We start from the raw sequence: 14,116 nt of genomic DNA, 5'->3' as shown, positions 1-14,116 counted from the left end.
AATATCTACGTGGCAAATGACCTTAAAAAACTGTAGTTGCTGTATGAAACCCTTGATTGAAATCAATGAAAGTTAGGCAGAGCAATGGATGTGCCATGTGTCTATCCCATCGAGACATTTAACAAATGTGTTGTCAGGCCGAGTGGTCTCAAGTTCTTGATGAAGTGTGTTGAGGTGTCGGTTCAAATCCCACCATCGAGGTTGCCCTTTGGAAAAGCTATTATTCAATACCTGAATCTTATCAGTCGCTCTAGGATTGTGGAGGGATTCTATATTCATGTGGGGCCATGCAAGAGAGGAAATATGTTTTGTGAAGAGGTTGGTGTTATGATCCACACATGTAGTTCATCGCCTTCACCACTCAGATACCAAGTCCTGCGCTCTCGCGGTGGCAGTCGGCCATCTTACCAGTGTTTGTGAAAGTCAAAATCTTCCAATGCCATAATAAAGCACAGAATTGTACTGGTTACACGATGAGGATGGGATTCGAACCCATGCATGCAGAGCACAATGGATTAGCAGTCCATCGCCTTAACCACTCGGCCACCTCATCCTGTAATATCTACGTGGCAAATGACCTTAAAAAACTGTAGTTGCTGTATGAAACCCTTGATTGAAATCAATGAAAGTTAGGCAGAGCAATGGATGTGCCATGTGTCTATCCCATCGAGACATTTAACAAATGTGTTGTCAGGCCGAGTGGTCTCAAGTTCTTGATGAAGTGTGTTGAGGTGTCGGTTCAAATCCCACCATCGAGGTTGCCCTTTGGAAAAGCTATTATTCAATACCTGAATCTTATCAGTCGCTCTAGGATAGTGGAGGGATTCTATATTCATGTGGGGCCATGCAAGAGAGGAAATATGTTTTGTGAAGAGGTTGGTGTTATGATCCACACATGTAGTTCATCGCCTTCACCACTAAGATACCAAGTCTTGTGCTCTCGCGGTGGCAGTAGGCCATCTTACCAGTGTTTGTGAAAGTCAAAATCTTCCAATGCCATAATAAAGCACAGAATTGTACTGGTTACACGATGAGGATGGGATTCGAACCCATGCATGCAGAGCACAATGGATTAGCAGTCCATCGCCTTAACCACTCGGCCACCTCATCCTGTAATATTTACGTGGCAAAAGACCTTAACAAACTGTAGTTGCTGTATGTAAACCCCTGATTGAAATATGAAAGTTAGGCAGAGCAATGGCAGGGCCATATATCGATGCCATCGAGACATTTAACAAATGTGTTGTCAGGCCGAGTGGTCTCAAGTGCTTGATGAGGTGTGTTGAGGTGTCGGTTCAAATCCCACCATTGAGGTTGCCCTTTGGAAAAGCTATTCTTCAATACCTGAATCTTATCAGTCGCTCTAGGATTGTGGAGGGATTCTATATTCATGTGGGGCCATGCAAGAGAGGAAATATGTTTTGTGAAGAGGTTGGTGTTATGATCCACACATGTAGTTCATCGCCTTCACCACTCAGATACCAAGTCCTGCGCTCTCGCGGTGGCAGTCGGCCATCTTACCAGTGTTTGTGAAAGTCAAAATCTTCCAATGCCATAATAAAGCACAGAATTGTACTGGTTACACGATGAGGATGGGATTCGAACCCATGCATGCAGAGCACAATGGATTAGCAGTCCATCGCCTTAACCACTCGGCCACCTCATCCTGTAATATCTACGTGGCAAATGACCTTAAAAAACTGTAGTTGCTGTATGTAAACCCTTGATTGAAATCAATGAAAGTTAGGCAGAGCAATGGATGTGCCATGTGTCTATCCCATCGAGACATTTAACAAATGTGTTGTCAGGCCGAGTGGTCTCAAGTGCTTGATGAAGTGTGTTGAGGTGTCGGTTCAAATCCCACCATCGAGGTTGCCCTTTGGAAAAGCTATTCTTCAATACCTGAATCTTATCAGTCGCTCTAGGATTGTGGAGGGATTCTATATTCATGTGGGGCCATGCAAGAGAGGAAATATGTTTTGTGAAGAGGTTGGTGTTATGATCCACACATGTAGTTCATCGCCTTCACCACTCAGATACCAAGTCCTGCGCTCTCGCGGTGGCAGTCGGCCATCTTACCAGTGTTTGTGAAAGTCAAAATCTTCCAATGCCATAATAAAGCACAGAATTGTACTGGTTACACGATGAGGATGGGATTCGAACCCATGCATGCAGAGCACAATGGATTAGCAGTCCATCGCCTTAACCACTCGGCCACCTCATCCTGTAATATCTACGTGGCAAATGACCTTAAAAAACTGTAGTTGCTGTATGTAAACCCTTGATTGAAATCAATGAAAGTTAGGCAGAGCAATGGATGTGCCATGTGTCTATCCCATCGAGACATTTAACAAATGTGTTGTCAGGCCGAGTGGTCTCAAGTTCTTGATGAAGTGTGTTGAGGTGTCGGTTCAAATCCCACCATCGAGGTTGCCCTTTGGAAAAGCTATTCTTCAATACCTGAATCTTATCAGTCGCTCTAGGATTGTGGAGGGATTCTATATTCATGTGGGGCCATGCAAGAGAGGAAATATGTTTTGTGAAGAGGTTGGTGTTATGATCCACACATGTAGTTCATCGCCTTCACCACTAAGATACCAAGTCCTTGCGCTCTCGCGGTGGCAGTCGGCCATCTTACCAGTGTTTGTGAAAGTCAAAATCTTCCAATGCCATAATAAAGCACAGAATTGTACTGGTTACACGATGAGGATGGGATTCGAACCCATGCATGCAGAGCACAATGGATTAGCAGTCCATCGCCTTAACCACTCGGCCACCTCATCCTGTAATATCTACGTGACAAATGACCTTAAAAAACTGTAGTTGCTGTATGAAACCCTTGATTGAAATCAATGAAAGTTAGGCAGAGCAATGGATGTGCCATGTGTCTATCCCATCGAGACATTTAACAAATGTGTTGTCAGGCCGAGTGGTCTCAAGTTCTTGATGAAGTGTGTTGAGGTGTCGGTTCAAATCCCACCATCGAGGTTGCCCTTTGGAAAAGCTATTATTCAATACCTGAATCTTATCAGTCGCTCTAGGATAGTGGAGGGATTCTATATTCATGTGGGGCCATGCAAGAGAGGAAATATGTTTTGAGAAGAGGTTGGTGTTATGATCCACACATGTAGTTCATCGCCTTCACCACTAAGATACCAAGTCTTGTGCTCTCGCGGTGGCAGTAGGCCATCTTACCAGTGTTTGTGAAAGTCAAAATCTTCCAATGCCATAATAAAGCACAGAATTGTACTGGTTACACGATGAGGATGGGATTCGAACCCATGCATGCAGAGCACAATGGATTAGCAGTCCATCGCCTTAACCACTCGGCCACCTCATCCTGTAACATCTACGTGGCAAATGACCTTAAAAAACTGTAGTTGCTGTATGAAACCCTTGATTGAAATCAATGAAAGTTAGGCAGAGCAATGGATGTGCCATGTGTCTATCCCATCGAGACATTTAACAAATGTGTTGTCAGGCCGAGTGGTCTCAAGTTCTTGATGAAGTGTGTTGAGGTGTCGGTTCAAATCCCACCATCGAGGTTGCCCTTTGGAAAAGCTATTATTCAATACCTGAATCTTATCAGTCGCTCTAGGATAGTGGAGGGATTCTATATTCATGTGGGGCCATGCAAGAGAGGAAATATGTTTTGAGAAGAGGTTGGTGTTATGATCCACACATGTAGTTCATCGCCTTCACCACTAAGATACCAAGTCCTTGTGCTCTCGCGGTGGCAGTAGGCCATCTTACCAGTGTTTGTGAAAGTCAAAATCTTCCAATGCCATAATAAAGCACAGAATTGTACTGGTTACACGATGAGGATGGGATTCGAACCCATGCATGCAGAGCACAATGGATTAGCAGTCCATCGCCTTAACCACTCGGCCACCTCATCCTGTAATATCTACGTGGCAAATGACCTTAAAAAACTGTAGTTGCTGTATGAAACCCTTGATTGAAATCAATGAAAGTTAGGCAGAGCAATGGATGTGCCATGTGTCTATCCCATCGAGACATTTAACAAATGTGTTGTCAGGCCGAGTGGTCTCAAGTTCTTGATGAAGTGTGTTGAGGTGTCGGTTCAAATCCCACCATCGAGGTTGCCCTTTGGAAAAGCTATTATTCAATACCTGAATCTTATCAGTCGCTCTAGGATTGTGGAGGGATTCTATATTCATGTGGGGCCATGCAAGAGAGGAAATATGTTTTGTGAAGAGGTTGGTGTTATGATCCACACATGTAGTTCATCGCCTTCACCACTCAGATACCAAGTCCTGCGCTCTCGCGGTGGCAGTCGGCCATCTTACCAGTGTTTGTGAAAGTCAAAATCTTCCAATGCCATAATAAAGCACAGAATTGTACTGGTTACACGATGAGGATGGGATTCGAACCCATGCATGCAGAGCACAATGGATTAGCAGTCCATCGCCTTAACCACTCGGCCACCTCATCCTGTAATATCTACGTGGCAAATGACCTTAAAAAACTGTAGTTGCTGTATGAAACCCTTGATTGAAATCAATGAAAGTTAGGCAGAGCAATGGATGTGCCATGTGTCTATCCCATCGAGACATTTAACAAATGTGTTGTCAGGCCGAGTGGTCTCAAGTTCTTGATGAAGTGTGTTGAGGTGTCGGTTCAAATCCCACCATCGAGGTTGCCCTTTGGAAAAGCTATTCTTCAATACCTGAATCTTATCAGTCGCTCTAGGATTGTGGAGGGATTCTATATTCATGTGGGGCCATGCAAGAGAGGAAATATGTTTTGTGAAGAGGTTGGTGTTATGATCCACACATGTAGTTCATCGCCTTCACCACTCAGATACCAAGTCCTGCGCTCTCGCGGTGGCAGTCGGCCATCTTACCAGTGTTTGTGAAAGTCAAAATCTTCCAATGCCATAATAAAGCACAGAATTGTACTGGTTACACGATGAGGATGGGATTCGAACCCATGCATGCAGAGCACAATGGATTAGCAGTCCATCGCCTTAACCACTCGGCCACCTCATCCTGTAATATTACGTGGCAAATGACCTTAAAAAACTGTAGTTGCTGTATGTAAACCCTTGATTGAAATCATGAAAGTTAGGCAGAGCAATGGCATGGGCCATATGTCGATCCCATCGAGACATTTAACAAATGTGTTGTCAGGCCGAGTGGTCTCAAGTGCTTGATGAAGTGTGTTGAGGTGTCGGTTCAAATCCCACCATCGAGGTTGCCCTTTGGAAAAGCTATTCTTCAATACCTGAATCTTATCAGTCGCTCTAGGATTGTGGAGGGATTCTATATTCATGTGGGGCCATGCAAGAGAGGAAATATGTTTTGCGAAGAGGTTGGTGTTATGATCCACACATGTAGTTCATCGCCTTCACCACTCAGATACCAAGTCCTTGCGCTCTCGCGGTGGCAGTAGGCCATCTTACCAGTGTTTGTGAAAGTCAAAATCTTCCAATGCCATAATAAAGCACAGAATTGTACTGGTTACACGATGAGGATGGGATTCGAAACCCATGCATGCAGAGCACAATGGATTAGCAGTCCATCGCCTTAACCACTCGGCCACCTCATCCTGTAATATTACGTGGCAAATGACCTTAAAAAACTGTAGTTGCTGTATGTAAACCCTTGATTGAAATCCATGAAAGTTAGGCAGAGCAATGGCAGGGCCATATATCGATCCCATCGAGACATTTAACAAATGTGTTGTCAGGCCGAGTGGTCTCAAGTGCTTGATGAGGTGTGTTGAGGTGTCGGTTCAAATCCCACCATTGAGGTTGCCCTTTGGAAAAGCTATTCTTCAATACCTGAATCTTATCAGTCGCTCTAGGATTGTGGAGGGATTCTATATTCATGTGGGGCCATGCAAGAGAGGAAATATGTTTTGTGAAGAGGTTGGTGTTATGATCCACACATGTAGTTCATCGCCTTCACCACTCAGATACCAAGTCCTGCGCTCTCGCGGTGGCAGTCGGCCATCTTACCAGTGTTTGTGAAAGTCAAAATCTTCCAATGCCATAATAAAGCACAGAATTGTACTGGTTACACGATGAGGATGGGATTCGAACCCATGCATGCAGAGCACAATGGATTAGCAGTCCATCGCCTTAACCACTCGGCCACCTCATCCTGTAATATCTACGTGGCAAATGACCTTAAAAAACTGTAGTTGCTGTATGTAAACCCTTGATTGAAATCATGAAAGTTAGGCAGAGCAATGGCATGGCCATATATCGATCCCATCGAGACATTTAACAAATGTGTTGTCAGGCCGAGTGGTCTCAAGTGCTTGATGAAGTGTGTTGAGGTGTCGGTTCAAATCCCACCATTGAGGTTGCCCTTTGGAAAAGCTATTCTTCAATACCTGAATCTTATCAGTCGCTCTAGGATTGTGGAGGGATTCTATATTCATGTGGGGCCATGCAAGAGAGGAAATATGTTTTGTGAAGAGGTTGGTGTTATGATCCACACATGTAGTTCATCGCCTTCACCACTCAGATACCAAGTCCTGCGCTCTCGCGGTGGCAGTCGGCCATCTTACCAGTGTTTGTGAAAGTCAAAATCTTCCAATGCCATAATAAAGCACAGAATTGTACTGGTTACACGATGAGGATGGGATTCGAACCCATGCATGCAGAGCACAATGGATTAGCAGTCCATCGCCTTAACCACTCGGCCACCTCATCCTGTAATATCTACGTGGCAAATGACCTTAAAAAACTGTAGTTGCTGTATGAAACCCTTGATTGAAATCAATGAAAGTTAGGCAGAGCAATGGATGTGCCATGTGTCTATCCCATCGAGACATTTAACAAATGTGTTGTCAGGCCGAGTGGTCTCAAGTGCTTGATGAAGTGTGTTGAGGTGTCGGTTCAAATCCCACCATTGAGGTTGCCCTTTGGAAAAGCTATTCTTCAATACCTGAATCTTATCAGTCGCTCTAGGATTGTGGAGGGATTCTATATTCATGTGGGGCCATGCAAGAGAGGAAATATGTTTTGTGAAGAGGTTGGTGTTATGATCCACACATGTAGTTCATCGCCTTCACCACTCAGATACCAAGTCCTGCGCTCTCGCGGTGGCAGTCGGCCATCTTACCAGTGTTTGTGAAAGTCAAAATCTTCCAATGCCATAATAAAGCACAGAATTGTACTGGTTACACGATGAGGATGGGATTCGAACCCATGCATGCAGAGCACAATGGATTAGCAGTCCATCGCCTTAACCACTCGGCCACCTCATCCTGTAATATCTACGTGGCAAATGACCTTAAAAAACTGTAGTTGCTGTATGTAAACCCTTGATTGAAATCATGAAAGTTAGGCAGAGCAATGGCATGGGCCATGTATCGATCCCATCGAGACATTTAACAAATGTGTTGTCAGGCCGAGTGGTCTCAAGTGCTTGATGAAGTGTGTTGAGGTGTCGGTTCAAATCCCACCATTGAGGTTGCCCTTTGGAAAAGCTATTCTTCAATACCTGAATCTTATCAGTCGCTCTAGGATTGTGGAGGGATTCTATATTCATGTGGGGCCATGCAAGAGAGGAAATATGTTTTGTGAAGAGGTTGGTGTTATGATCCACACATGTAGTTCATCGCCTTCACCACTCAGATACCAAGTCCTGCGCTCTCGCGGTGGCAGTCGGCCATCTTACCAGTGTTTGTGAAAGTCAAAATCTTCCAATGCCATAATAAAGCACAGAATTGTACTGGTTACACGATGAGGATGGGATTCGAACCCATGCATGCAGAGCACAATGGATTAGCAGTCCATCGCCTTAACCACTCGGCCACCTCATCCTGTAATATTACGTGGCAAAAGACCTTAACAAACTGTAGTTGCTGTATGTAAACCCCTGATTGAAATCATGAAAGTTAGGCAGAGCAATGGCAGGGCCATATATCGATGCCATCGAGACATTTAACAAATGTGTTGTCAGGCCGAGTGGTCTCAAGTGCTTGATGAGGTGTGTTGAGGTGTCGGTTCAAATCCCACCATTGAGGTTGCCCTTTGGAAAAGCTATTCTTCAATACCTGAATCTTATCAGTCGCTCTAGGATTGTGGAGGGATTCTATATTCATGTGGGGCCATGCAAGAGAGGAAATCTGTTTTGTGAAGAGGTTGGTGTTATGATCCACACATGTAGTTCATCGCCTTCACCACTCAGATACCAAGTCCTGCGCTCTCGCGGTGGCAGTCGGCCATCTTACCAGTGTTTGTGAAAGTCAAAATCTTCCAATGCCATAATAAAGCACAGAATTGTACTGGTTACACGATGAGGATGGGATTTGAACCCATGCATGCAGAGCACAATGGATTAGCAGTCCATCGCCTTAACCACTCGGCCACCTCATCCTGTAACATCTACGTGACAAATGACCTTAAAAAACTGTAGTTGCTGTATGAAACCCTTGATTGAAATCAATGAAAGTTAGGCAGAGCAATGGATGTGCCATGTGTCTATCCCATCGAGACATTTAACAAATGTGTTGTCAGGCCGAGTGGTCTCAAGTTCTTGATGAAGTGTGTTGAGGTGTCGGTTCAAATCCCACCATCGAGGTTGCCCTTTGGAAAAGCTATTATTCAATACCTGAATCTTATCAGTCGCTCTAGGATAGTGGAGGGATTCTATATTCATGTGGGGCCATGCAAGAGAGGAAATATGTTTTGTGAAGAGGTTGGTGTTATGATCCACACATGTAGTTCATCGCCTTCACCACTAAGATACCAAGTCTTGTGCTCTCGCGGTGGCAGTAGGCCATCTTACCAGTGTTTGTGAAAGTCAAAATCTTCCAATGCCATAATAAAGCACAGAATTGTACTGGTTACACGATGAGGATGGGATTCGAACCCATGCATGCAGAGCACAATGGATTAGCAGTCCATCGCCTTAACCACTCGGCCACCTCATCCTGTAATATTTACGTGGCAAAAGACCTTAACAAACTGTAGTTGCTGTATGTAAACCCCTGATTGAAATATGAAAGTTAGGCAGAGCAATGGCAGGGCCATATATCGATGCCATCGAGACATTTAACAAATGTGTTGTCAGGCCGAGTGGTCTCAAGTGCTTGATGAGGTGTGTTGAGGTGTCGGTTCAAATCCCACCATTGAGGTTGCCCTTTGGAAAAGCTATTCTTCAATACCTGAATCTTATCAGTCGCTCTAGGATTGTGGAGGGATTCTATATTCATGTGGGGCAATGCAAGAGAGGAAATCTGTTTTGTGAAGAGGTTGGTGTTATGATCCACACATGTAGTTCATCGCCTTCACCACTCAGATACCAAGTCCTGCGCTCTCGCGGTGGCAGTCGGCCATCTTACCAGTGTTTGTGAAAGTCAAAATCTTCCAATGCCATAATAAAGCACAGAATTGTACTGGTTACACGATGAGGATGGGATTCGAACCCATGCATGCAGAGCACAATGGATTAGCAGTCCATCGCCTTAACCACTCGGCCACCTCATCCTGTAATATCTACGTGGCAAATGACCTTAAAAAACTGTAGTTGCTGTATGAAACCCTTGATTGAAATCAATGAAAGTTAGGCAGAGCAATGGATGTGCCATGTGTCTATCCCATCGAGACATTTAACAAATGTGTTGTCAGGCCGAGTGGTCTCAAGTTCTTGATGAAGTGTGTTGAGGTGTCGGTTCAAATCCCACCATCGAGGTTGCCCTTTGGAAAAGCTATTATTCAATACCTGAATCTTATCAGTCGCTCTAGGATTGTGGAGGGATTCTATATTCATGTGGGGCCATGCAAGAGAGGAAATCTGTTTTGTGAAGAGGTTGGTGTTATGATCCACACATGTAGTTCATCGCCTTCACCACTCAGATAGCAAGTCCTGCGCTCTCGCGGTGGCAGTCGGCCATCTTACCAGTGTTTGTGAAAGTCAAAATCTTCCAATGCCATAATAAAGCACAGAATTGTACTGGTTACACGATGAGGATGGGATTTGAACCCATGCATGCAGAGCACAATGGATTAGCAGTCCATCGCCTTAACCACTCGGCCACCTCATCCTGTAACATCTACGTGACAAATGACCTTAAAAAACTGTAGTTGCTGTATGAAACCCTTGATTGAAATCAATGAAAGTTAGGCAGAGCAATGGATGTGCCATGTGTCTATCCCATCGAGACATTTAACAAATGTGTTGTCAGGCCGAGTGGTCTCAAGTTCTTGATGAAGTGTGTTGAGGTGTCGGTTCAAATCCCACCATCGAGGTTGCCCTTTGGAAAAGCTATTATTCAATACCTGAATCTTATCAGTCGCTCTAGGATAGTGGAGGGATTCTATATTCATGTGGGGCCATGCAAGAGAGGAAATATGTTTTGTGAAGAGGTTGGTGTTATGATCCACACATGTAGTTCATCGCCTTCACCACTAAGATACCAAGTCTTGTGCTCTCGCGGTGGCAGTAGGCCATCTTACCAGTGTTTGTGAAAGTCAAAATCTTCCAATGCCATAATAAAGCACAGAATTGTACTGGTTACACGATGAGGATGGGATTCGAACCCATGCATGCAGAGCACAATGGATTAGCAGTCCATCGCCTTAACCACTCGGCCACCTCATCCTGTAATATCTACGTGGCAAATGACCTTAAAAAACTGTAGTTGCTGTATGAAACCCTTGATTGAAATCAATGAAAGTTAGGCAGAGCAATGGATGTGCCATGTGTCTATCCCATCGAGACATTTAACAAATGTGTTGTCAGGCCGAGTGGTCTCAAGTTCTTGATGAAGTGTGTTGAGGTGTCGGTTCAAATCCCACCATCGAGGTTGCCCTTTGGAAAAGCTATTATTCAATACCTGAATCTTATCAGTCGCTCTAGGATTGTGGAGGGATTCTATATTCATGTGGGGCCATGCAAGAGAGGAAATCTGTTTTGTGAAGAGGTTGGTGTTATGATCCACACATGTAGTTCATCGCCTTCACCACTCAGATACCAAGTCCTGCGCTCTCGCGGTGGCAGTCGGCCATCTTACCAGTGTTTGTGAAAGTCAAAATCTTCCAATGCCATAATAAAGCACAGAATTGTACTGGTTACACGATGAGGATGGGATTTCGAACCCATGCATGCAGAGCACAATGGATTAGCAGTCCATCGCCTTAACCACTCGGCCACCTCATCCTGTAACATCTACGTGGCAAATGACCTTAAAAAACTGTAGTTGCTGTATGAAACCCTTGATTGAAATCAATGAAAGTTAGGCAGAGCAATGGATGTGCCATGTGTCTATCCCATCGAGACATTTAACAAATGTGTTGTCAGGCCGAGTGGTCTCAAGTTCTTGATGAAGTGTGTTGAGGTGTCGGTTCAAATCCCACCATCGAGGTTGCCCTTTGGAAAAGCTATTATTCAATACCTGAATCTTATCAGTCGCTCTAGGATTGTGGAGGGATTCTATATTCATGTGGGGCCATGCAAGAGAGGAAATATGTTTTGTGAAGAGGTTGGTGTTATGATCCACACATGTAGTTCATCGCCTTCACCACTCAGATAGCCAAGTCCTGCGCTCTCGCGGTGGCAGTCGGCCATCTTACCAGTGTTTGTGAAAGTCAAAATCTTCCAATGCCATAATAAAGCACAGAATTGTACTGGTTACACGATGAGGATGGGATTCGAACCCATGCATGCAGAGCACAATGGATTAGCAGTCCATCGCCTTAACCACTCGGCCACCTCATCCTGTAACATCTACGTGGCAAATGACCTTAAAAAACTGTAGTTGCTGTATGAAACCCTTGATTGAAATCAATGAAAGTTAGGCAGAGCAATGGATGTGCCATGTGTCTATCCCATCGAGACATTTAACAAATGTGTTGTCAGGCCGAGTGGTCTCAAGTTCTTGATGAAGTGTGTTGAGGTGTCGGTTCAAATCCCACCATCGAGGTTGCCCTTTGGAAAAGCTATTATTCAATACCTGAATCTTATCAGTCGCTCTAGGATAGTGGAGGGATTCTATATTCATGTGGGGCCATGCAAGAGAGGAAATATGTTTTGTGAAGAGGTTGGTGTTATGATCCACACATGTAGTTCATCGCCTTCACCACTAAGATACCAAGTCTTGTGCTCTCGCGGTGGCAGTCGGCCATCTTACCAGTGTTTGTGAAAGTCAAAATCTTCCAATGCCATAATAAAGCACAGAATTGTACTGGTTACACGATGAGGATGGGATTCGAACCCATGCATGCAGAGCACAATGGATTAGCAGTCCATCGCCTTAACCACTCGGCCACCTCATCCTGTAACATCTACGTGCACAAATGACCTTAAAAAACTGTAGTTGCTGTATGAAACCCTTGATTGAAATCAATGAAAGTTAGGCAGAGCAATGGATGTGCCATGTGTCTATCCCATCGAGACATTTAACAAATGTGTTGTCAGGCCGAGTGGTCTCAAGTTCTTGATGAAGTGTGTTGAGGTGTCGGTTCAAATCCCACCATCGAGGTTGCCCTTTGGAAAAGCTATTATTCAATACCTGAATCTTATCAGTCGCTCTAGGATTGTGGAGGGATTCTATATTCATGTGGGGCCATGCAAGAGAGGAAATCTGTTTTGTGAAGAGGTTGGTGTTATGATCCACACATGTAGTTCATCGCCTTCACCACTCAGATAGCAAGTCCTGCGCTCTCGCGGTGGCAGTCGGCCATCTTACCAGTGTTTGTGAAAGTCAAATCTTCCAATGCCATAATAAAGCACAGAATTGTACTGGTTACACGATGAGGATGGGATTTGAACCCATGCATGCAGAGCACAATGGATTAGCAGTCCATCGCCTTAACCACTCGGCCACCTCATCCTTTAACATCTACGTGACAAATGACCTTAAAAACTGTAGTTGCTGTATGAAACCCTTGATTGAAATCAATGAAAGTTAGGCAGAGCAATGGATGTGCCATGTGTCTATCCCATCGAGACATTTAACAAATGTGTTGTCAGGACGAGTTGTCTCAAGTTCTTGATGAAGTGTGTTGAGGTGTCGGTTCAATCCCAACATCGAGGTTGCCCTTTGGAAAAGCTATTATTCAATACCTGAATCTTATCAATCGCTCAGGATTGTGGAGGGATTCTATATTCATGTGGGGCCATGCAAGAGAGGAAATCTGTTTGTGAAGAGGTTGGTGTTATGATACACACATGTAGTTCATCTCCTTCACCACTCAGATAGCAAGTCCTCTGCGCTCTCGCGGTGGCAGTCGGCCATCTTACCAGTGTTTGTGAAAGTCAAAATCTTCAAATGCCATAATAAAGCACAGAATTGTACTGGTTACACGATGAGGATGGATTTGAACCCATGCATCCTGGTAATATATAGTGGCAACGACCTTAAAAAATGTAGTTCTGTATGAAACCCCTGATTGAAATCATGTAAGTTCGGCAGAGAATGGCATGTGCCCTATATCGATGCCCTCGCAGACCTTTAACACAATGTGTTGTCAGGCCGAGTGGTTTTCCAAGTTCTTGATGCAAGGTTGTGTTGAGGTGGTCAGGTTCAACTCCCACCCTCGAGGTTGCCCTTGGAAAAGCTATTCTTCAATTACCTGCATGTCTTATCAAGTCGCTCTCGGATTGTGGCGGGATGGTCTATATTTCATGTGGGGTCACTGCAAGCGAGGAAATATGTTTGTCGAAGAGGTTGGTGGTTTGATCCACACATGTCGTTCCTCGCCTTTCCACCACTCAGATACCAAGTCCTGCGCTCTCGCGGTGGCAGTCGGCCATCTCTAACAGTGTTTGTGAAAGTCAAATCTTCCAATGCCATAATAAAGCACGAATTGTACTGGTTACACGATGAGGATGGGCATTCGAACCCATGCATGCAGAGCACAATGATAGCAGTCCATCGCCTTAACCACCGGCCACCTCATCCTGTAATATCTACAGTTGGCATAAGACCTAACAAAACTGTAGTTGCTGTATGAACCCTTGATTGAAATCATGAAAGTTAGGCAGAGCAATGGATGTGCCATGTGTCTATCCCATCGAGACATTTAACAAATGTGTTTGTCAGGCCGAGTGGTCTCAAGTTCTTGATGAAGTGTGTTGAGGTGTCGGTTCAAATCCACCATCGAGGTTGCCCTTTGGAAAAGTATTATTCAATA

The 14,116-nt window shown here is 44.5% G+C and overlaps 18 non-coding genes across 18 annotated transcripts; all 18 read right to left on the bottom strand.

Moving 5' to 3' along the window:
- Positions 1 to 471: 471 nt before the first annotated feature.
- Positions 472 to 553, bottom strand: trnas-gcu (transfer RNA serine (anticodon GCU)). Its single transcript has one exon. It is a non-coding gene; the product is annotated as a tRNA-Ser (tRNA).
- A 475-nt stretch (positions 554 to 1,028) lies between these two features.
- Positions 1,029 to 1,110, bottom strand: trnas-gcu (transfer RNA serine (anticodon GCU)). Its single transcript has one exon. It is a non-coding gene; the product is annotated as a tRNA-Ser (tRNA).
- Positions 1,111 to 1,584: 474 nt separating this feature from the next.
- On the bottom strand, positions 1,585 to 1,666 carry trnas-gcu (transfer RNA serine (anticodon GCU)). Its single transcript has one exon. It is a non-coding gene; the product is annotated as a tRNA-Ser (tRNA).
- Positions 1,667 to 2,142: 476 nt separating this feature from the next.
- trnas-gcu (transfer RNA serine (anticodon GCU)) lies at positions 2,143 to 2,224 on the bottom strand. Its single transcript has one exon. It is a non-coding gene; the product is annotated as a tRNA-Ser (tRNA).
- A 477-nt stretch (positions 2,225 to 2,701) lies between these two features.
- trnas-gcu (transfer RNA serine (anticodon GCU)) lies at positions 2,702 to 2,783 on the bottom strand. The gene has a single exon. It is a non-coding gene; the product is annotated as a tRNA-Ser (tRNA).
- A 475-nt stretch (positions 2,784 to 3,258) lies between these two features.
- Positions 3,259 to 3,340, bottom strand: trnas-gcu (transfer RNA serine (anticodon GCU)). Its single transcript has one exon. It is a non-coding gene; the product is annotated as a tRNA-Ser (tRNA).
- A 476-nt stretch (positions 3,341 to 3,816) lies between these two features.
- Positions 3,817 to 3,898, bottom strand: trnas-gcu (transfer RNA serine (anticodon GCU)). The gene has a single exon. It is a non-coding gene; the product is annotated as a tRNA-Ser (tRNA).
- Positions 3,899 to 4,373: 475 nt separating this feature from the next.
- Positions 4,374 to 4,455, bottom strand: trnas-gcu (transfer RNA serine (anticodon GCU)). The gene has a single exon. It is a non-coding gene; the product is annotated as a tRNA-Ser (tRNA).
- A 475-nt stretch (positions 4,456 to 4,930) lies between these two features.
- trnas-gcu (transfer RNA serine (anticodon GCU)) lies at positions 4,931 to 5,012 on the bottom strand. Its single transcript has one exon. It is a non-coding gene; the product is annotated as a tRNA-Ser (tRNA).
- A 1,034-nt stretch (positions 5,013 to 6,046) lies between these two features.
- trnas-gcu (transfer RNA serine (anticodon GCU)) lies at positions 6,047 to 6,128 on the bottom strand. Its single transcript has one exon. It is a non-coding gene; the product is annotated as a tRNA-Ser (tRNA).
- A 475-nt stretch (positions 6,129 to 6,603) lies between these two features.
- On the bottom strand, positions 6,604 to 6,685 carry trnas-gcu (transfer RNA serine (anticodon GCU)). Its single transcript has one exon. It is a non-coding gene; the product is annotated as a tRNA-Ser (tRNA).
- A 475-nt stretch (positions 6,686 to 7,160) lies between these two features.
- trnas-gcu (transfer RNA serine (anticodon GCU)) lies at positions 7,161 to 7,242 on the bottom strand. The gene has a single exon. It is a non-coding gene; the product is annotated as a tRNA-Ser (tRNA).
- Positions 7,243 to 7,718: 476 nt separating this feature from the next.
- Positions 7,719 to 7,800, bottom strand: trnas-gcu (transfer RNA serine (anticodon GCU)). The gene has a single exon. It is a non-coding gene; the product is annotated as a tRNA-Ser (tRNA).
- Positions 7,801 to 8,831: 1,031 nt separating this feature from the next.
- Positions 8,832 to 8,913, bottom strand: trnas-gcu (transfer RNA serine (anticodon GCU)). The gene has a single exon. It is a non-coding gene; the product is annotated as a tRNA-Ser (tRNA).
- Positions 8,914 to 9,387: 474 nt separating this feature from the next.
- On the bottom strand, positions 9,388 to 9,469 carry trnas-gcu (transfer RNA serine (anticodon GCU)). The gene has a single exon. It is a non-coding gene; the product is annotated as a tRNA-Ser (tRNA).
- Positions 9,470 to 10,501: 1,032 nt separating this feature from the next.
- On the bottom strand, positions 10,502 to 10,583 carry trnas-gcu (transfer RNA serine (anticodon GCU)). The gene has a single exon. It is a non-coding gene; the product is annotated as a tRNA-Ser (tRNA).
- A 1,034-nt stretch (positions 10,584 to 11,617) lies between these two features.
- Positions 11,618 to 11,699, bottom strand: trnas-gcu (transfer RNA serine (anticodon GCU)). The gene has a single exon. It is a non-coding gene; the product is annotated as a tRNA-Ser (tRNA).
- Positions 11,700 to 12,174: 475 nt separating this feature from the next.
- Positions 12,175 to 12,256, bottom strand: trnas-gcu (transfer RNA serine (anticodon GCU)). The gene has a single exon. It is a non-coding gene; the product is annotated as a tRNA-Ser (tRNA).
- Positions 12,257 to 14,116: the final 1,860 nt, after the last annotated feature.

Source organism: Oncorhynchus kisutch, linkage group LG25 (genome assembly GCF_002021735.2).
Source record: "Oncorhynchus kisutch isolate 150728-3 linkage group LG25, Okis_V2, whole genome shotgun sequence".
Classification (NCBI taxonomy): domain Eukaryota; kingdom Metazoa; phylum Chordata; class Actinopteri; order Salmoniformes; family Salmonidae; genus Oncorhynchus; species Oncorhynchus kisutch.
Note: the sequence above shows the minus strand (reverse complement) of the source record. Positions and strands in the feature narration are given on the sequence as shown.